Raw genomic sequence first — 16485 nt, 5'->3', positions numbered from 1 at the left:
TAATCCACATGGAACTTATCATACAGATATACTCACACAAATGGAAAATAATGAATGTTCATGTTTACTCACTACATTATTTGTAATAGCAAAATGTTGGACTCCATCTAGAAGTTCATGAATATGAGACTGGCTAAATGAATAATGGCACATGTATAAAATGAAATTTACTATAGCTGTAAAAGAGATTAAGAAAACTATGTTCTGTTGTGGAAAGATCTCTAAGATTCATTGTTAAGTGAAACAAGAAAGGTGCTCAACTATGTATGTAATACATGCTACTATCATGTTAAAGTAAAAAGAGGAGTGATATGTATTTATTTCTGCTTGTGTATAAAAAAAAAAAAAAAAAAATCTCTGGAAGTACACACATGAAATCAATAACAGTGATTGCCTATAAAAGGTAGCCAGGAACTTGATGAACAGGTGATGGAAGGATAGGGAGGCTTTTTATTGTATAGCTTTGTATACTTTTGATTTTTGATTCTTTCAAATGTATTACTTACTTAAGAACCCAAATAGATAATTTTAAATGAGCAACAAAAAGGAAAAGAAGGCATATGAAGAAGAATTGTCAGAGGGACGAGGACTTAAATTGTGTCTACACTTATGAAGAGCCCTGAGTAACACATCTAAGTGTCTCTACAATCAGTGTTAATTACCACATTGTTAACTAAATTGCGAAGACAAAGAATAAATGAATGGATTGTGCCACAATATAGTTCACTCATGATTCAAAGACATGGTTATAATTCGCTAAAGAGAAGACCGAATTAGCAGCTGATTTTTCCAAAATGACAAAGAATTAGTCAATGAAAGAGTAACACAATTCACTACTCCCTAGACTTAATGATGGTTCAAAAGCACTTTATAGTTTGCAAACTGCTTTCACATATATTATCTCATTTGATCTATTTTTTTTTAAGAGACAGAGTCTCAGTCTGTCACCCAGGCTGGAGTGCAGTGACACAATCACAGTTTACTACAGGCTTGAACTCCTGGGCTCAAGTGATCCTCCCACCTCAGCCTCCTGAGTAGCTAGAACTACAGGTGCACACCAAGACACCTGGCTAATTAAAAAAAATTTTTTTTTGTAGGAGTGGGGTCTCACTATGTTGCCCAGGCTAGTCTTGAACTCCTGGCCTCAAGCAATCTTCCCATCTCAGCCTCCCAAAGTGTTGGTATTAAAAATGTGAGCCACCATGCCTGGCCTGATCCATTTTTATAAAAACGTTATGTGATATATAGGACAGAAACTTCTATTGTAATTTTACGAATGAGAAATGGAACTAAAGAGAAGATGAATACTTGCTGATGGTCTCAACCACTAGAACATGATATGTGAAATTGGGACTAGCTTGAAGAATGGGAGGTATGCGGGCTCTCAGTCACTGGACTTGCCCAGTCATTGGACTCCTTAGAAGTACTTACAGTGTTTAAATTCTTCTACTTCTGCTTTTCACCCTGACTTTATTGCTCAATTGTTAATTTTTCTCTATTCTGGCCCAGGGGTTTAGCTGAATTTCTGACTCATCTTGTTTCTTCATAGCAAAAGGCATAGAAAAAAATTCTTTTTTCTCTTCCATCCATTCCATCTTTAATGTTAATGTATATAAGAATCACAAGGAAAGCTTATTAAAATGCAGATTCCTGGCACCTCTTTCCAAAGATCCTAGATCCTGACTCACTGGGTCATCAGTGGAGTCCAGGAATATGCTTTTTCATAAGCATGTGACTATGACACAGGCAGTCTGACCCTAAATAATATGTTCAATAACCGAGACTATTGTAACTAGTAACTCTGCATGGCTAACTTAAATCAAAGAGGCTTCTCAGATCCTCTTGCAAGCTCATTATTGCTACTACAAAGAGGCAAAGATGAGGAGCTGGGAATGATGATTAGCCCCTAGTGAGTTAAGAGAAGCTCAGGAGGACAGCACGCCATGCTAATATTTGCCTGATTCAGGAGAAGACATAAAATTAAATTAAAATGAAACAGATTTATATCCTTTACCTCTGAAACTCTGAAAGTATAAGATTAAAGTTGTCATAGGGGGCCTGAATAAGCTGCCTCTTTGCTTCTATGGAGAATTTCAAGTACTGACCATGTCTACCAAAGACTTAAATGGTTTGAGATTTGGTGACCCTAGTGACTGCCTGCTCCCTCTGCAGCGCTGCAGTCATTTGAGATCTGGCAGGGCACGTCTCCTTACAGTTCCCCAGTTCCACCGATGGAAGAGGGAAGAGAAACAGCAGAGGCCTCTTCATGGCAACTCTTGTTTACATAACTTTCTCCTCACTCCAATTCTGGGGAAGCCCCTAGTGTGGCTTCTTTGAGAGTTTTGGCCAACATCTATCATTCTTCACTGCCCTCTCCATAATAGATTATTTTGTGAAAGCTGCTTTAAAATTATTTAAAATGGCTTAATGCCTAAAGCACACATTTGTCATCCACTAAAGGCTTTTATAGTTTTACATAACTTACTCAGTGTTTTTAACTTTGTACTTATGACCTAAGGCAATTATTCCAAAGGACATACTTTTATTAATTGAAATAATAAATACTTTATAGATGTTCTAATAAAATGTGGTGATTTAAAGTTTAAATGGTGTACTGAGTCATTCTAGAATACCCACAAAGCCCACCTCGGTAAAAGCCAAATGGAAAAATCTAGAGGGAGAATGAAAGTAATGAAAAATTCGATAATGGTACACTAGGTGAGATCACAGAAACAATGGGGAGAATTGTAAGAGAAGTCTCATGGGTTTTAGAGAGACATATCACCAGAAATTTCATTTGCTAATTGCTTTTCCTTGATTCAAAGACTAGCAAGTGTCAACATAGCTCCTCGCTGTGTCTTTCGGTAAATCACGTCCTCTACAAAAGTAGGAGTCGTTCCGAACTGGACCACTCACTGGCCTTAGGCCTTTACTTAATGCCTGTTGGCTAATCTCCTGCTCTCTATACTCTGCATCTATTACTTGACCATTAATTTTCTTTTCAAGAAGGAAACACATAGATCCAGTAACTAGAAGTTTGTTTAAGGATGAAACTGCATTCTCTATGACATTTGCCTCAAACCTCTAAACTCTTTCACAAATAAACATAACAAGGAGGCTTAGATGAGTGGATCTACTTCTGTCTCATGGTGAGGTCTTTATCTGAAGATTTTACAACATTCTCATTTGGGTAGGTCATGGAAAAATAAGTAAAAGATTTTATAACAGCTCAAAGGTGTAGGCCAGGACAGCTTGGGTGGCTGACCAGAAAGAACAGTCTCCAGGGAAAAGCAGAGAGGCCTCTGAAAAGTTCTGTCTTCATCACTTATGTATTACCCAGTTTCCTCATCCAGAGTTGCACCACTAAGGATTTTGCCTCTCCCCTCCTCTGCTCTCCCCTCCCCTCCCCTCTCCTCTTTTTTTTTTTCGTGATAGTTTCACTCTTATGGCCCAGGCTGGAGTGCAATGGTGCGATCCTAGCTCACTGCAACCTCTGCCTCCCATGTTCAAGTGATTCTCCTGCCTCAGCCTCCCAAGTAGCTGGGATTACAGGCACGTGCCACCATGTCCAGCTAATTTTGTATTTTTAGTAGAAATAGGGTTTCACCATGTTAGCCAGGCTGGTGTCAAACTCCTGACCTCAGGTGATCCGCCCACCTCAGCCTCCCAAAGTGCTGGGATTACAGGCGTGAGCCACTGTGCCCAGCCAAGAGTTTTTTCAAAACTAGGAGACAGGTGGGAAATTTGGAAAGCTATAACTGTAGCTGCTGCCACCTAATTACGGACCAGAACTACCAATCGTGATTTCCAAGGTGGAGACATATTCTATATCTGTGCACCAAAACGGTAGCCACTAGTCACATGGGACTATTGAGCACTTGCTTGTGCCTTGTGTGACTGAGAAAGTAATTTTTTTTCCTTTTTAATTTTTGTAGGGGCGTGGTCTCAACATGTTACCCAGACTGGTCTCCAACTCCTGAGTTCAAGCAATCCTCCCACGTTGGCCTCACAAAGTGCTGGGATTATGGCCTGAGCCACTGTGCCTGGCCAAGGAAGTGAATTTTAAATTTTATTTAATTGTAATGAATTTTAACTTAAATAGCTACATGCAACTAGTGGATACTGTATTGGACAGTGCAGTTCTAGGCTTTCAGGTGACTTTTCTAGATATTGGATGCCAAGCCCGAATTTCTTTACTGGTGGAGTACTGCAACCTTCACCTTAACCAACTCCTGAGCTTGAACCCAAAGTAAAAGAAGGAGGTGGCTGAAAAGTGAAAGCGTGGAGAGAAAAAAAATACCCTAATCTATTATTAAGGTAGAAGGACAACATGTATACAATTCTAAACCAAGTAGATAAAAAAGAAAAATGTAGTTGATCATCTCAACATTTGATATCTATACTAGACCAACAAACTATTTTGCTTTTTTTCTCCCTTAACCGAATGGAGAGAATTGGCAGATGAATATGACATTCTGTAATACAGTGAAATATAAATGAAAAGCAAACACCAGGCAGGCCTATGTGGATGTGGATTAAATTAAATATTTACACCCTACACAGCAGATCTTTTGTAAAGAGCAAGTTTATAAACCAGGAGCTTCAATAATAAAAGGGGGTATGAATGGTTTTATTTATATCAACCTGCTGTTTGACACCTAGGCCACTGGCAATCTATCCCAGCTGCCAGCAGGTGACTTAAGCATCACAAAATAGAGCTATCCAATTGTGTGTGTGTGTGTTTTTTGTTTTGTTTTGTTTTGTTTGGATGGAGTCTTGCTCTGTCATGCAGGCTGGAGTGCAGTGGCATGATCTCAGCTCACTGCAACCTCTGCCTCCTGGGTTCAAGCGATTCTCCTGTCTCAGCCTCCCAAGTAGCTGGGACTACAAGCATGTGCTACAAAACCTAATTTTTCTGTGTTTTTAGTAGAGAGAGGGTTTCACCCTGTTGGTCAGGCTAGTCTCGAACTCCTGACCTCAAAAGATTTACCAGTCTCGGCCTCCCAAAGTGTTGGGATTACAGGTGTGAGCCACTGCACCCAGCCTTCAATTGTTTTAAAACTGCACTTGTATGTATAAATAAACACAAAAGATGAGAGGTATGTAATCAAAAATGTTTATAGTTGTTATTTCTATTATTTTAGTTAGGTTATCGTTATTATTGCCTTTATCATTTTGTTTTCTCCAGATTTTTAGCGTTGATCTGAAACTTTTTTTTTTTTTTTTTTTTTTAGACGGGGTCTTGCTCTGTTACCCAAGCTGGAGTGCAGTGGTTTGATCACGACTCACTGTAATGTTGAACTCCTGGGCTCAAGTGATACTCCTGCCTCAGCTTCCTGAACAGCTAGGATGTCTGGTTAAATTTTTTTTTTTTTTTTTTTTTAGAGACAGGGGTCTCACTATGTTGCCCAGGCTAGACTTGAACTCCTGGCCTCAAGTGATCCTCCCACCTTGGCCTCCCAAAGCCCTGGGATTATGGGCCACTGCAAATGGCCCTAAAACATTTCTTAAGAACACATTTTTTCAATAGGGAAAAGCACAGAAAATAATATAGTAAACACTCACGTGCCTACCATCAAGATTGAACAATTAGTTGTTCATAGTTTGTTATATTTGTTTTACACATTTCTTTTTCTGAAGAAAGAAATAAAACACTATAGCTATAGCTGAAGCCCCTTGTGTACCCTTCCCCAGTGCCATTGCACTTTCTCCCCAAGAGCAACCTTTAATGTGAATTTAGAATGTTTTCCTATCTTTTTTCCTACCCATTGCAGGTGGGAGATTTTGTACCCCAATGCACTGCCTCTCACAGTGTCTTAGGTAGCCCTGGCCTTAGGTTTTCATTCTGCCCCAAGAGCTGCCATTCTAAGTATTTTTCCCACGTACGTGTGTGTGTGTGTGTGTATGATTATTTTTATATATATACGTATTTATTGTGCATTTTAAAACACACAAAGCATGTATATATGTAATTATATGCGTATATATGTAATATATGCATATATATTACAAAAGCATATATATAAGTAATATAGATAAGAAGAAGCGTGTGCTTTGTGTGTTTATTTTATTTTATTTTTTTAATGGAGTTTCACTCTTGTCACCCAGGCTGGGATGCAATGGCATGATCTCAGCTCACTGCAACCTCTGCCTCCCAGGTTCAAGAGATTCTCTAGCCTCAGCCTCCTGAGTAGCTGGGATTACAGGCACCCGCCACCATGCCCAGCTAATTTTTTAAATATTTTTAGTAGCAAGGGGGTTTCTCCATGTTGTCCAGGCTGGTCTCGAACTCCTGGCCTCAGGTAATCCACCTGCCTTGGCCTCCCAAAGTGCTGGGATTACAGGTGTGAGCCATCATGCCCGGCCTGTCTGTGTGTTTAAATATATATATATATATATATATATATATATATATATATATATATATATACACACATGCACACATGAACGTCATGTAGTCCTGCTTTGTGTGTTTAAAAATGCACAATAAATTATATTGCATGTGTTTTTGCAAATTACTCTTTTCATTCAATTTTGTCTCTGAAAGATGTTAAAACATATACACATATCTTAATTAGAAAAATTATTTTTTGAAAAAGCCAGGCGCGGTGGCTCACACCTGTAATCCCAGCACTTTGGGAGGCTGAGGCGGGTGGATCATGATGTCAGGAGTTCAAGACCAGCCTGGCCAAGATGGTGAAACCCCGCCTCTACTAAAAATACAAAAATTAGCCGGGTGTGATGGCACATGCCTGTAGTCCCAGCTACTTGGGAGGCTGAGGCAGGAGAATCGCTTGAACCTGGGAGGCGGAGGTTGCAGTGAGCCAAGATCATGCCATTGCACTACAGTCTGGGTGACGAGCAAAACTCTGTCTAAAAAAAAAAATAAAAGAAAAAAGAAAAATTATTTTTTGGCCGGGCACAGTGGCTCATGCCTGTAATCCCAGCACTTTGGGCGGCGGAGGTGGGTGGATCACCTGAGTTCAGGAGTTTGAGACCGGCCTGGCCAACATGGTGAAACCCCACCTCTACTAAAAATACAAAATGTAGCCGGGAGTGGTGGCAGGCACCTGTAATCCCAGCTACTCGGGAGGCTGAGGCAGGAGAATCACTCGAGCCCAGGATGCGGAGTTTGCAGTGAACTGAGATCTTGCCATTGCACTCCAGCCTGGGCAACAGAGTCAGACTCTGTCTCTAAAAAATAAAAAAGTAAAGAAAAAGAAAAATTATTTTTTAAAAGGTGTTCCATCAAAAACCACCAGCATGGCTGGGCGTGGTGGCTCACACCTATAATCCTAGCAATTTGGGGGGCCAAGGCAGGTGGATTGCCTGAACTCAGGAGTTGGAGACCAGCCTGGGCACCACGGTGAAACCCCGTCTCTACTAAAATACAAAAAATTAGCCAGGCATGGTGGCTTGTGTCTGTAGTCCCAGCGAATCGGAAGGCTGAGGCAGAAGAATCACTTGAACCCCGGAGGCACAGGTTTCAGTGAGCCGAGATCGCACCACTGCACTCCTGCCTCCTGGGCGACAGAGTGAGACTCCATCTCTGGAAAAAAATAAATAAATAAATAAATAAAATAATAACAATAATAATAAAAGGAAACTTTTCTCTAGAACTCTATGGTGTGTATTTTCACGTCACCTCATTTGAGCTTCCTAAGGTATTATTATTAATCCCACCTAACAGATCGAGAAACATCATTCAAGAAGTTGAGACTTGCCCAAGGCTAAATGGTTAACAAGAGGCTGAACCTGGAATCACGCCCTGGCTTTCCCCCCCTGGCTTTGCAGGCGGGAGATTTGCCCCCGCCCATGCACTGCCTCTCACAGTGCCTTGGGCAGCTCCAGCCTGGGGTCTTCATTTTGCCCTAAGAACAGTCAGTGGAGAGTAAAATCTGTTGGGCAAACTTCTCCCTTGCTGACCAACGAAAGGCAAGAGTCAAGAAATCAGGGAGAGGGAAGAGAAACAGAGCAAATGAGGAAAACAGAACGAGGAAATAAGCTGGAACGTTGGTGGCTCTGTGGTTAAAAAGAGAGGAAAATATAAATGGAGAGAAAATGGTCATTTTGCTCAAGCATAAAAGATAGACAAAGGTTGCTGAAGATTGAGAAGAGAAACAGGTTAGACGCCGTTCTGCTCCACATCTTTCAGTACCTTTGCTGGCAACCCCAGGGTTGGAGGGTGGGGCCGGGAGCAACTCTTCACTTCCCCTAGAGCAGAGTTTCCCCAAATATAGCAGATACCAAAGATAATTTTAGATATTACAATAACAGGCATTAGTTGAATGGCAGGGTACAAAAATGAAATCTTTCGAAATTGTTTTAATCCTTCTCTCCTCAATTGACTGAACAGTCTGAATCAAGTGGAGTAGCAAAAGAAATATTTCATTTTCTTTAACTACCACCTTCCACCACACTCAATCTCTCTCTCATTATAGGGAAGAAAGATTATTCTCTCTTTCCAAATATTTCCCATATTCTTGGTAAGCCATTAACTTGAAGAAAGGTAAGTTTCTCTTAACTACTTCTTGGGCAGAGCCCATAAATGTCTGATCAGTTTTAGTTACCAGAAAAAGCCAGTGTAGTTTAAATTTTTAATTTAGTATCAAAATTAGCGTTTGTCTGGTGCCCTCCTGCATCCCTCTAGGTTCCTTTCTCCCCCGGGGAAGGGAACACATGCACCCCCTCCACAAGACATGCCCTGTGGTCCTCTCTGGGCTGCATGGCCCCTCCCTGGCTACTGATGCCCGCTTGTCCAGGAATCCGAGTTCTGACTCTCACAGCAGTGTGAGGGTGAGTTTTTTGGTGAGCTGTGCAGTTCCCTGACATGAAAGGGTCACCGGGGCTTGACCACTTCCACTGTCCCTCAGCTCCCATTCCTAGGGGTCACGATTAGGTTCACACACATCCAAACTCCACGGGGTGCACACTGGGCTCCCCAGGTCCCCTCACACTCCACAGGCTGCGAGCCGCGCCTTTCCGACGATCCCATTCTCAGGAATTCTCCCAGGCCCCTCACTGAACCTCCACGTCATGCTACCTGCCACTCGACCCCAGCCCCTATCCCCAGCATCTCCAGCTCCACTTCCTTGGACTCTGACTGGATGATGATGAAGCCGCAGGAGCAGGCGGGGCACAGTGATAAGCCCTGAGGATGTGTCTGGCCTCAGTCTTTCAGCTCTGCGGAACAGTGGGAAATGCAAAAGCCCTTCTCTGTTCTCAACTGTGGACCCCAGTCTCCAGTGTGAGTACCTCTAGTATGGCTAAGCTGCCTGTCTCACCCTTAGCCTCCTTTCTGTCCCTATTCAGAGAGAGAGCAAGCCTTCTCTAAGCAACAGCATCCATCCACAAACTAAGACCATTTGCCCTTCCTCGTGCTTATTTTCACTGTACACTGTACAGTCATGCGTTGCTGAACAACAGGATATGTCTGGGAAACACATCATCAGGTGATTTCATCACTGTTCAAACATCCTAGAGTGCACTTACACAAACCCGGATGGCATAGCCTACTACACATCCAGGCTATATGATATAGCCTGTGGTTCCCAGGCTACCATCCTGCATGTATACGGCATGGTGCTGAATACTGCAAGCAATTGTAACACAATGGTAAGTATTTGTGTATCTAAACATAGAAAAGGTATAGTAAAAATGTAACATGAAAGATTTTTTTTTGGCCAGGTGTGGTGGCTCATGCCTTTGGGAGGCCGAGATGGGCGGATCACGAGGTCAGGAGATCGAGACCATCCTGGCTAACACGGTGAAACCCCGTCTCTACTAAAAAAAAAAAAAAAAAAAATACAAAAAATTAGCCAGGTGTGGTGGCGGGTGCCTGTAGTCCCAGCTACTCGGGAGGCTGAGGCAGGAGAATGGCGTGAACCTGGGAGGCGGAGCTTGCAGTGAGCCCAGATCGTGCCACTGCACTCCAGCCTGGGCAACAGAGCAAGACTCCATCTCAAAAAAAAAAAAAAGATTTTTTTTTTTTTAAGGAACACCTGTCTAGGCACTTTCCATGACTGGAGCTTACAAGACTGGAAGTTGGGTGAGTCAATGAGTGGGCAGTGAGGCGACGTGAATGCCTGGGACATTCTGTGCACTACACGTAGGCTACATTAAATTTATTTAAAAAATTTTCTTTCTTCAATAATACATTAACATTTAAATTTTTTTTTTAATTTTTAAATTTTTATTTTTCATTTGAGACGGAGTCTTGCTCTGTAGTCCAGACTGGAGTGCAGTGGCACAATCTTGGCTCACTGCAACCTCTGCCTCCCGGGTTCAAGTGATTCTCCTGCCTCAGTCTTCTGAGCAGCTGGGATTACGGGCGACCGCTACCATACCCAGCTAATTGTTGTATTTTTTTTTTTTTTTTTTTTTTTTGAGACGGAGTCTCGCTCTTTCACCCAGGCTGGAGTACAGTGGTGCGATCTCCGCTCACTGCAAGCTCCGCCTCCCGGGTTCACGCCATTCTCCTGCCTCAGCCTCTCCGAGTAGCTGGGACTACAGGCGTCCGCCACCACGCCCGGCTAATTTTTTGTATTTTTAGTAGAGACGGGGTTTCACCTTGGTCTCGATCTCCTGACCTCGTGATCCGCCCGCCTCGGCCTCCCAAAGTGCTGGGATTACAAGCGTGAGCCACCGCGCCCGGCCAATTGTTGTATTTTTAGTAGAGACGGGGTTGCAACATGTTGGCCAGGTTGGTCTCGAACTCCTGACCTCAAGTGATCCGCCCGCCTCGGCCTCCCAAAGTGCTGGGATTACAGGAGTGAGCCACCGCGCCGGGCCAATATTTTTTTTTCGCGAGAAGTAGGATTTATTAATGATGATTAGGAGGGGACAGCACAGTGGAAGCTCTCATGAGCTCAGAGTCCGCTACTTGTCCAGGGGGCCGCGAGTGGGGATGTATTGGACCCCACAGCCATCTGGGATGAGCCGCTTCTCAGTCACGGTCTTCAAATTCATCCGAATCAAAGGTGGTAAAGCCCAGTCTCCCACACCTGGGGCTTCTGGCGCCGGGAATTTGTCCTTGGCCCTGCACAGTCACATGCTCCGTGTTCCGCTGCATGAGCGGACGGACTTGACCCGGCCCCTGTGAACCTGGCCCCGGCCGCGGGGGCCTTCCACAGGCACCTGCAGGCCTGTCTGGAGCCTGCAGCCCCAGCGCAGGACGAGACCTTGTATTGAGGATGACGCGGACAGGTAGGGCAGCCCTGGAAGGTGAGAGCGTCCCTGCCACCACTTTGACCGTGCGCTTGACATAAATGTGCGCAGCTTCCCCGACTGCAGAATGGAGCGGCTCGCGTTCATCCGACACCAGGTGGCCCCGCAGAGAGGGATCTCACCATGTGGCCAGAGGGGGAAGGCTTTTGCCTTCTTCCGTCCCAGGCCAAAGATACACATGTTGGCATCAGGGACACCCCCAGCCCCCAGGAGAAGCTAGGCTTGGGGTGCAAACTCGTTCTTCCAATTCCAGCAACACCTGGGGGCACGGCCTGTGGCAACACCGAGGTCTCCCAGGGGGCAGAATGGAAAGACCCCTCTATAATCTTACATGACCACCATCAAATACGCAGCCTGTAGTTGACTGAAACGTTATCTGGTGCGTGACTGTAGTGACTTTCCATTTACCATAGACATCTGTTTTTTATTTGTAAGGTTTTTTGTTTGTTTTTTGAGACACGGCCTCACTCCGTCACCCAGGCTGGAGTACAGTGCTGTGATCTTGGCTCACTGCAACCTCGACCTCCCGGGGCTCAAGCAGCCCTCCCACCTCAGCCTCCCAAGTAGCTGGGACCACAGGTGTGCACCACCATCTGTGGCAAATGTTTGCATTTTTTGCAGAGATGGGGGTCTCGCCATATTGTCCAGGCTGGTGTTGAGCTCCTGAGCTCAAGTGATCTGCCTGCCTTGGCCTTCCAAAGTGCTAGGATTACAGGTATGAACCACCAGCGCCTGGCCTCATTTGTAAGTTTTTTAGAAACCAAGTGGGTTTAAATAAAAACATTAGGTTAACAATTGATTGTACAGGTGGTAAGTAGCCATTATGGAAAAAATAGTGAAAGTGGCATTTGAAAGTCTGAAGTTTCTGAAACACTGCTTTGGGCCGGTGGCTCATGTCTGTAATCCCAGCACTTTGGGAGGCTGAGGCAGGTGGATCACGAGGTCAAGAGTTCAAGACCAGCCAGGCCAACATGGTGAAACCCTATCTCTACTAAAAATACAAAAATTAGTTGGGCATGGTGGTGCGTGCCTGTAATCCCAGCTACTGGGGACGCTGAGGCAGGAGAATGGCTTGAACCCAGGAGGTGGATGTTGCAGTGAGCCAAGATCATGTCACTGCACTCCAGCCTGGGTGACAAGCAAGACTGCATCAGAAAGAAAGAAAAGAAGGAAGGAAGGAAGGGAGGAAGGAAGGGAGGAAGGAAGGGAGGGAGGAAGGGAGGGAGGGAGGGAGGAAGGGAGGGAGGGAGGGAGGGAAAGAAAACAAATGAGTTAAATTGAGCAAAGTCACTTGTGGCATGCTTAAAGTAGTGCTTGCTTACCAATAAGCATGTACTAAATGTTAGCTATTTGCTACCGTATTGAGAGCCTCCTGTGTGCTGGTGGGTTTTTAAAAACAGCTTTATCGAGGTATAATTTCTTTCTTTTTTTTTTTTTGAGATGGAGTCTCGCTCTGTCGCTCAGGCTGGAGTGCAGTGGCACCATCGCGGCTCACTGCAACCTCTGCCTCACCGGATCAAGCGATTCTCCTGCCTCAGCCTCCTGAGTAGCTGGGACTACAGCACATGCCACCATGCCCAGCTAATTTTTGTATTTTTAGTAGAGCTGGGGTTTCACCATGTTGGTCAGGATGGTCTCAAATCCCTGACCTCAGGTGATCTGCCTGCCTTGGCCTTCCAAAGTGCTGGGATTACAGGTGTGAGCCACCGTGCCCAGAGAGTTATAATTTCTACACCAAATAATGTCACAATTTTAATTGTACTATTCAATAACTTTTAGTTGATCTACGGTTGTGCACCCCTCACCACAACCCAATTTTAGAACATTTCCATCAGCCCAAAAAGATCTCTCACGCCCATTTGCTCTTCCTCTCCTGTTCCCCAGCCCCAGGCAAACCTAAGCTACTTTAGGTCTCCCTAGTTTTGCCTTTCCTTATGTAAATGGACTCATACAATATGTCATCTTTTTTGTCTGGCTTCTTTCACTTAGCATAATGTTTTTGCGGTTCAGTTATGAATAATGCTGCTATGAACATTCACACACAAGGCTTTGTGTGGACATATGTTTTCATTCCTCTTGGGTAGATGCCCAGGCATAGAATTGCTGGGTTGTATGGTAAATTTATGTTTAACTTTTTAAGAAACTGCCAAACTGTTTTCAAAAGTGGCTGCACCATTTTACATTTCTAGCAGCAAAGCCTGAGGGTGCCAGGTGCTGTACATCTATTATTTTGAATACATGTGTGTGGGCATTTCATAACCACTGTTTTAGAGGCGAGAAACCTGTGGTTGCAAGAGGTTAACTAACTTGCAGGAGGTCATTCAGCCTGACAAAGCCAGTATTCAACCCTATCTAGTTCCAAATCCCATCCTTTTCTACTGTGGACTGGCTCTATGCTGGGTGTTTGTGCTGATTAATAGAGCTGGGGGAGGGCGCTGCAGTAACTCTGCTTCCAGCTCACTCTGTGGAGCCACCCAAGTGATTAGGTGAATAATGGAGCCTGTGGCCGGGGAAAACGGAAGGAGGGCTAGTCTTTTTGGACCAGATACCAAGCCCTGAGAATGATTTACATAATTCATTTGTCTCTTTTTTTTTTTTTTTTTGAGACAGAATTTCATTCTTGTTGCCCAGGCTGGAGTGCAATGGTGCGATCTTGGCTCACTGCAACCTCTGCCTCCCGGGTTCGAGTGATTCTCCTGTCTCAGCCTCCCGAGTAGCTGGGATTACGGGCATGCGCCACCATGCCTGGCTACCTTTTTTTTTTTTTTTTGAGACGGAGTCTCGCTCTGTCGCGCAGGCTGGAGTGCAGTGGTGCGATCTCGGCTCACTGCAACCTCTACCTCCTGGGTTCAAGCAATTCTCTGCCTCACCCTCCTGAGTAACTGGGATTACAGGCACCTACCACCACGCCCGGCTAATTTTTATATATTTTTAGTAGAGTCGGGGGTTTTCCATGTTGGTCAGGCTGGTCTCGAACTCCCGACCTCAGGTGATCCGCCTACCTCAGCCTCCCAAAATGCTGGGATTACAGGTAGGAGCCACTGAGCCCGGCTATCTCTTTATGTTTAGAATGAAACTTCAGTCCAGGTTAACCAGTGACACAGCAAAGGAACAAGCTGAGCACTACAAAGAGTCCCCATCACTGTGGACTTTGACAGCCTCATAATCACTTGGCTGGCCACAGAACAGGGAGAGGAGATTTTTGCTTTCCTCTGTCTCTGAGTCAGCAAGTAGTTAGTTACTGAAATCACATCCGCTAACAAGTCCAGGCAACTGCTGACTGCATTGTTCCCGTTGCCTTGTTTTGTATGGCTGGCCAAAACACAAACAGCAGGGTGTATAAATTGATTATATAAAGACGTGGGAAATGACATAGTCAAATTGAAAATATCAAGCAAAAATTATTGCTTTCTATAATTTTTTTTTTTTTTTTTTTTTTTTTTGGTGAGACGGAGATTTACTCTTGCTCAGGCTGGAGTGCAATGGCGCAATCTCGGCTCACCATATCTTCCACCTCCCAGGTTCAAGTGATTCTCCTGCTTCAGCCTCCTGAGTAGCTGGGATTACAATCATGTGTCACCACGCCCGGCTAATTTTGTATTTTTAGTAGAGATGGGGTTTCACCTTAGAGACGGGGTTTCACCGTGTTGCCCAGGCTGATCTCGAACTCCTGACCTCAGGTAATCCGCTTGCCTCGGCCTCCCAAAGTGCCGGGATTACAGACGTAAGCCACTGTGCCCGGCCGCTTTCTATAATCTTTATCTTCAGCAGGATTTTAATATAAGCCTATCTTCTCTTATCCATATCTTCCTATATCAGTGTCTCCAGGGGAACTATGTTAGGGTAAACAAGCATGGAGTTGGCATTTTCATTCATCCATCCTTGACAGCAGGGACTGTGTCCTGTTCAGCTTCGTACTCCCCGCAGTGCATAGCGTGACGTTGTGTAACATCCACCTTCTTCCTATATCTTGCCTGGACTATTGTTATCCATCTCCCAGTAGTCATCCTCCATCCATAGCTCCTCCACCCAGGCCATTTTCTACACTTCCTTTTGAATTATCTTTCTAATATGTATCTTTTATTCAAGAAGAAATGATGACATTTTATTATTTTAATTTTATTTTCAGAGACAGGGTCTTGCTCTGTTGCCCAGGCTGGAGAGCAGTGGTGTGATCATAGTGCACTGCAGCCTAGACCTCCAGGGCAAGAGCAATCCTCCCGCCTCACCCCGACTCCCACGCCCAGTAGCTGGGACTACAGGTGTGCTCCACCACACTCAGCTAATTTTTCAATTTTTTTTTCAAAAAACTTTTTTTTTTTTTTTTTGCAGAGACAGGGTGCCACTATGCCACTAGGTTGCCCATGGTGGTCTTAAAGTCCTGGCTCAAGTAATCTTCCTGCCTCAGCCACCCAAAGCCCTGTGATTACAGGCATGAGCCACTGCACCTGGCCAATGACATTTTATTATTTGATTAGATTCATGGTGCTGCAAATATAACAAAGGTGATACCAAACATGTTCGTGTATTTTAAAGTTGCCTATTGATCTATGGGATGGGCAAAATAAAAGAAAAAATACTTTAAGGCTGTCAATCGCTGTGAAACAAAGTCCATATTCTTTACCAGATCATGAAAGATCATTATATAACCTGGCTTGCTGATCTACAGCTTTGTTTCTCACCATTCTCTTCCCCTTTCTGCTCTTTCTAGAAGGACCACTATTCATTCTTTCTGTATTTTTCAGCACCTGCCTCAGGCCTGGACATAGAACAAGTGTTCAATAAATATTTCTTGTTAGATTGAGAGTTGCTTTGACCTGCTAACAGCTATATTAATTCCATAAGCCTTCAAAGGTGACTTCTAAGTCCTAGGACATTCTTCATGGCAGAGGAGGTGTGAGAATGGTGAATAAATGACTACCTATTTTTATTCTTCTTCTCAGAGTAGACTCACTGATTCATTCAACCTATGTCTTGAATGTTTTTAAAGTTCAAATCTTTATTTTGAAGTTGTACAAATGGGCCAGGCGCAGTGGCTCACGCCTGTAATCCCAGCACTTTGGGAGGCTGAGGTAGGTGGATCACCTGAGGTCAGGAGTTCGAGACCAGCCTGACCAACATGGAGAAACCCCATCTCTACTAAAAATACAAAATTAGCTGGACATGGTGGCACATGACTGTAATCCCAGCTGCTTGGGTGGCTGAGGCAGGAGAATTGCTTGAACCTAGGAGGCAGAGGTTGCAGTGAGCCGAGATCAC

The sequence above is a fragment of the Symphalangus syndactylus genome, chromosome 3 (assembly GCF_028878055.3).
Source record: "Symphalangus syndactylus isolate Jambi chromosome 3, NHGRI_mSymSyn1-v2.1_pri, whole genome shotgun sequence".
NCBI classification, from domain to species: Eukaryota; Metazoa; Chordata; class Mammalia; order Primates; family Hylobatidae; genus Symphalangus; species Symphalangus syndactylus.
This window is presented reverse-complemented; position numbering follows the sequence as displayed.